Source organism: Equus przewalskii, unplaced genomic scaffold (assembly GCF_037783145.1).
Source record: "Equus przewalskii isolate Varuska unplaced genomic scaffold, EquPr2 contig_452, whole genome shotgun sequence".
Taxonomy (NCBI): domain Eukaryota; kingdom Metazoa; phylum Chordata; class Mammalia; order Perissodactyla; family Equidae; genus Equus; species Equus przewalskii.
Genome location: NW_027227607.1, coordinates 455,339 through 461,481, shown reverse-complemented (window position 1 = coordinate 461,481; position 6,143 = coordinate 455,339).

The following is a 6,143-nucleotide window of genomic DNA, read 5'->3' as shown; positions in this document are numbered from 1 at the left end:
TAATATAAATATTTAATTCTATAAATTTTCTTCTAAATACTGCTTTAACTATGTTCTATGATTTTTCATATGTTGTGTTTCTAATTTTTTAAATAAAAATTATATTTTATCAAATTAAGAAATTTTAATATCCAATCTGAAAGTTATAATTTAAGTATGCTTTCATTAATATCCATGTCTAATGAACTTCTCTTAAGAAAATTTAGCAACTTGTTTTTCCCCTAAAGACATCATTAGGTGCACCTTAACTGATGTGACTTTTTTTTCTCTCCAGACCTACACTTCCACAATTTATGCTCTGAATGGAGAGTTTTCTTCTTCCACATGAAAGAGGGTAGTTGTGTTGAGCCATTTTCATCTATCAAATATGAGAATCTACTTTATACTAATTATAAGATTACATTCTTGAAGTGAACCCTAGACTCAGGCTCTCCATTGAGCAGGATGATGTGGGGTCATATTTGGAAGTAGGTGAACCCATTGTTAAAATTCATTGCCCTATGTATTTGATGTACTTGCACTTTTGCCTGCATGAGTATACTCATTTACTGCTTCTCTTTTTCATTTAGCTTCTCTGGCTAAAATTGAGTAAGAAAGTCAGATCAAGCCAGCTCCAAACAATAGCTCTACAAGGAGGTATGCCTTAGGTCCATGCAAGAAAATGGTTCAGCTTTGGAATGGGCCATTCTATTGGGCTTCTTTTCAGGGTACACTTTCCATCATGGTTTTCTTGAAGCACTTACTCAGGAACTATTAAAATTTATAAATCGAATTCCCATTGGCTAATAAATTGTGTTTTTATTTCTTCTATATTTTAGAATCTAAATGACAGGAAGTGTGAGTATAAAAAAAACCTTTATTAAATATGTTTGGGGGTGAATGAAGTCTTCAACAAAAAAGCCTCTGCAAGGCAAAGTAAACCATGGCAAAATGCAAAGACAACACATCAACTAGGATAAAATATTTGCAAATCAATTATCAGAAAAAGGGTTGATCTCCAAAATATAAAGAACTCATACAACTGAAGAACAACAGCAAAAAACAAACAACTCAATAAAAAATTCGGGAGGATATGAACAGACACTTTTCAAAGGAAGATATACAGATGGCCAACAGACACATAAAATAATTCTCAACATCACTAATTATTAGGGAAATGCAAATTAAAACTTTAATGAGATACCACGTCACATGAGTCAGAATGGCTATAATTACCAAGATGAAAAATAACAAATGTTGGAGAGGCTATGGAGCAAAGGAACACTCACACACCGCTGGTGGGAATGCAAACTGGTGCAGACACTATGGAGAACAGTATGCAGATTTCTCAAAAAGTTAAAAATAGAAATACCATACAATCCAGCTCTCCCACTACTGGATATCTATCCCAATAGCTTGAAATTAATGATCCAAAGAGATTTATGCATCCCAATGTTCATTTCAGCATTATTCACGATAGCCAAGATGTGGAAGCAACTCAAATGCCTATCTACAGATGAATGGATAAAGAAGATGTGGTATATATATATACAATGGAATACTACACAGCCACAAAAAAGACAAAATCGTCCTATTAGCCACAACATGGATGGACCTTGAGGGTATGATGTTCAGCGAAATAAGCCAGACAGAGAAAGACAAATACTGCATGATTTCACTCATATATGGAAGATAACAAATGACAAATACATGGATAAAGACAACAGATTAATGCTTACCAGAGGGGAAGGGGGTTGGGGGGTGGGCTAAAGGGACAAAGGGGCATATATATATGGTGATGGATAAAAATTAGACTACTAGGGGTCAGCAAGATGAAGTGCATTCAGGAATTGATAAACATAATGTACACCCAAAATTACATGTTCTTATTAACCATTATAATCCCAATAAAATTAATTGGAAAAAATCAATAAAAATACTTAATGCATTTTTTTTAGCCAAACATGTATATGGTCATTTCTTGGAATTTGGTTCTGTTAATTTCTTATGACAGTCTTTCACTGCAGTAATACTTAAAGGATGCACAAACATGAAAATTTAGTCTCCCTTTCTCCCTGATTTATGAAGATATCCAAGAAAATTCAAATTAGGCATCATTAGCTTCATTTTTTAAAAAAATTTTAGTTATTTTTATGAGATATTTTCCTCATATGGCATTCTCTTTATAGAGAAATGCTATTTTTTAATGTTTCTCCTCTATACTCACCCAAAAAGGCATATAGTGTCTTTTACATGCTAATTAAGATCTTCCAGTGTCCAGAAAAACAAGGATCAGTTATAAGACTATAAGACAGGTGATGTTTGGTTGAGGTAAGACTAACATTGTGTATTTATTGAAGAATAAATTTATTCTTAGATGACTGTCTAATACGTATCTTTGAATATTTAACTTTTTCATATGTGTGATATAGTCCAAAATTAGGAAATCTCAATTATTTCTTTTAAGCCATATCTTTAGCTTCATGTCCTTATCTACAACTTCTATAAAGGCTTACCTATGAGAAATCCAGATGCTTCCCCTAACTCTGAAACTATAGGTTGTACAGTCTGTAATGAAATTTGCTGTCATTTCAACTCCTGCTAAAAATGTCAAGTGCAGTCCTAGTGTCTGCAAAAGTTACCAATAGTGAATGCACATTTCAAAAGGCAATTTTTGGCGCCCGCCCGGTGGCGCAGCGGTTAAGTTTGCACGTTCCACTTCTTGGCGGCCCGGGTTCACTGGTTCGGATCCAGGGTGCAGACATGGCACCGCTTGGCACGCCATGCTGTGGTAGGCATCCCACATATAAAGTAGAGGAAGATGGGCATGGATGTTAGCTCAGGGCCAGGCTTCCTCAGCAAAAAGAGGAGGACTGGCAGTAGTTAGCTGAGGGCTAATCTTCCTCGTAAAAAAAAAAAAAGAAACGGCAATTTTTTGTTCATAAGGGACTATAAGTCAAGATGCATCGTATTTTCTTGGGAATCAGAAAGTTGAGAATAATTATAAATATTAGAAATTTTTTGCCCTTGAAGGTGATTTTTTTGCAGAAAATTCTACTCAATGTCCACCCAATTATTGGCTATAAATTCTATAGCCTTAATTATAAACTTATTTTCTCTCTCTATAACATATCTAATAGATTTTAGCAATCACTTTTGAGGGGCCTTTGCATAATAATTGCTCTAATTTACAAAATTAGTTAAGTAAACATCTTCAAGTATTTTAAATGGGAGGTGTAAATTTTATATTTGATGGTAATTTAAATTGTAAACTCTTGGAATTAACAAGGAGTAATAGGAAAACAAAATATTTATATAAATTTGATAAATTAAACAGAGTTAGGAGCTCTTAAGTGTTACAATACTAACAAATTTCAACTTAACGCTTTCAAGACTAAATCATTTCATCATATATACTTGAAAGGATATCAAGGCTTTTACTATAATAAATCAAATTTTATTAAATAATACTAATATAAATAATACCAGATAAGAGCAGATTCCTTGGTAACACATATACAAACTTAGTAAAATTGTCATGATTTTCTTAAAATGTTTTTACACTTAATTTTACATCTTATCATAGTTGAATGAATGTACCCACATATATTGTCATCCCAATGAGGTAATATTATTTCTAATCATAAAACTTAAAAAAGGGTTTGACTCAATCTTCTTTGACCCAAATCTGGATTACAGTTATATACATAATCAATCATCTTTTATCTTCTAAGGAACTCTTGAATGAATTCCACATTTTGTTTATTTTTAACATTTGTAAATGTATAATATTTGAACCTGATGGAATAGTAGAGGATGTACGTATATTTCCCAACAAATGATAAATGCATGTAAGATTGATGGGAATCTTAAACTTATAAATGAATTTTCCACTAAACTTTAAAGGCTTTGAAATTAATAGAAGTCTATATTATTTTGTATTATCTAGATCATTAAACTCTTAGAAATATCTACAATAACAATAAGCAAGCAGGATTTTGTGACTATTACCCTGAGTCATTTCAGTATCACCCAGAAAACCAGTGGCTTTTTAAAGCCATCTACAACTTCTCCACCAGAGGCTTGAATATTTCCCTGGGTTCCAATGTCTTCAGGTTCTGTGCAACCAGCATTTCTCAGCACTTCCCTGATCAGCTGACCCAAATCCAGAGTTCGGCACCTGAGTTCATAATATTTGTCATTTGATGATAAGGCTACACATACACACTGAGTCCATGAATACAGAAAGAGGTGGGGATAGGGCTGTCTTCTGGAACACAAACTCACTATATATCTGGTAGTTTTCTCATGACTCCACAGAATAATGAGGAGGTGAGGGGGTATATCTTCTCTTTTGAAGACCTCTGACTTATAAACTTTCCCCAAATCCTGACCCTTAACCCAAACTAATTGTGTGGTGTTTGCCTTCACCTTCCTCACACAATAACTAATTGAAGTAGCCGTGACTTCTATGACTTTGTCAGACTTGAGGAACATCTCATGGTATTATTTTCTTAACGGGGATATAATGTTCATGGGTGCAAACATTACTGTTCTGCCACTGATGTGTTCTCTTGTGATAACAGGAAGAACAGAAAACAGTAGAGGCTACTACAGCAGTAGCAAATTAAAAAATGCTCAGGCAGATTTAGAATCCAACTGGGAAAATTGCCTTGACAGTAACTGAAGTTCTTGGTATTTATTCTATAATAAATCCAATTGCCTTCTATGAAAATAAATATTTTAAGGACTAAAACATTGAATTAATTATTTTCCACAGAGGAAAGGACTGGGAAATCTATCTTTGGGTGGAGGCATTGTAAAGTTTGATACCCCCACATTCTGCATTGTGTCTTTGCTACCAATAGTTTTGTCTTCAATACCATCAGTGACTTGCTTTTTTCTAAGTCCAGTGGATTTAATTCTTTAACTTAATAATGTCTCTGAAGAATTTTACACATCTGTGAAAACTTCCATATATTTACTTTTTTTATTATTATTTTTTCCTTCTGATTATCTTATGAGGTAATATAGACATTGACTTTCATGGGAGGTACATAACAGATATAGCATTCAGAATATTATAGTCAACTGACTGGGTATAAATCGGGTAGTCATCAAAGGGACACTACAGTTTAGGAGATATAGGGTAAATTCTATATTTTCACATGCCACTTACTCAACTATTACCAAAAAACTATATAAAAGAGAGTTTGAAAGGATAATTTTAAATGATATAAGTGATCATTGTTATCTGATAAAGATGATATTCACTTTTCTTGATTCAGATTTCCACATATCTTGATTTTATTACATAAGATTGTTGTATACTCTTACTCGTTGTATAATTAAACTTTTTTAAAGAGTTCAACATCAAAGGTAGAATGAACCTTTATTTACAAAAACTTATTCAATTGTATTCATTGAACATGTTAATAACACAATTTATCATTTTCAGCTATTTGTTTATATTTTTCTAATAAAAATTTTTAGAGCACAAATCTTTGCAATTATTGACCAGGTTAATAAAACAGTGTCTGTCACATGGAATAACTTCAATAAATATTTATGGATAAATGAAAAAATAGACTTTATTTTATTTTAAAATATAAATTTAAAAATCTTTGTCAGTTTTATAAATGATTACATTTATAATTCATCACTTCGCAGATTGTGAACATTTTTTTTTCTTTTTGATGAAGATTAGCCCTGAGCTAACATTTGCCCCCAATCCTCCTCTTTTTGCTGAGGAAGACTGGCCCTGAGCTAACATCCGTGCCCATCTTACTCTACTTTATATGTGGGACACCTACCGAAGCATGGCTTGCCAAGGGGTGCCACGTCCACACCCAGGATCTGAACCAGCAAACCCTGGGCCACCAAACTGGAACCTGTGAACTTGAACTTAACTGCTGTGCCACTGGGCAGGCCCCGAGATGGTGGACATTTTAATGTATGCAATTTATGTAAAGATGAACCTCAGGATGCTCATATTTTACACTAATAAGTTTATTCAAATTACTAAGGCAAATGTATATAAAAGTTTTAAATTAAGGATGTAAGATATTTAGGTCCTTTATTTCACCATTTTTGTTGTTGAAAGCATGTGTGTTTTTTTATATATAGAAGAATGAAATATATGTTGATTCACTGAATAACTGTAA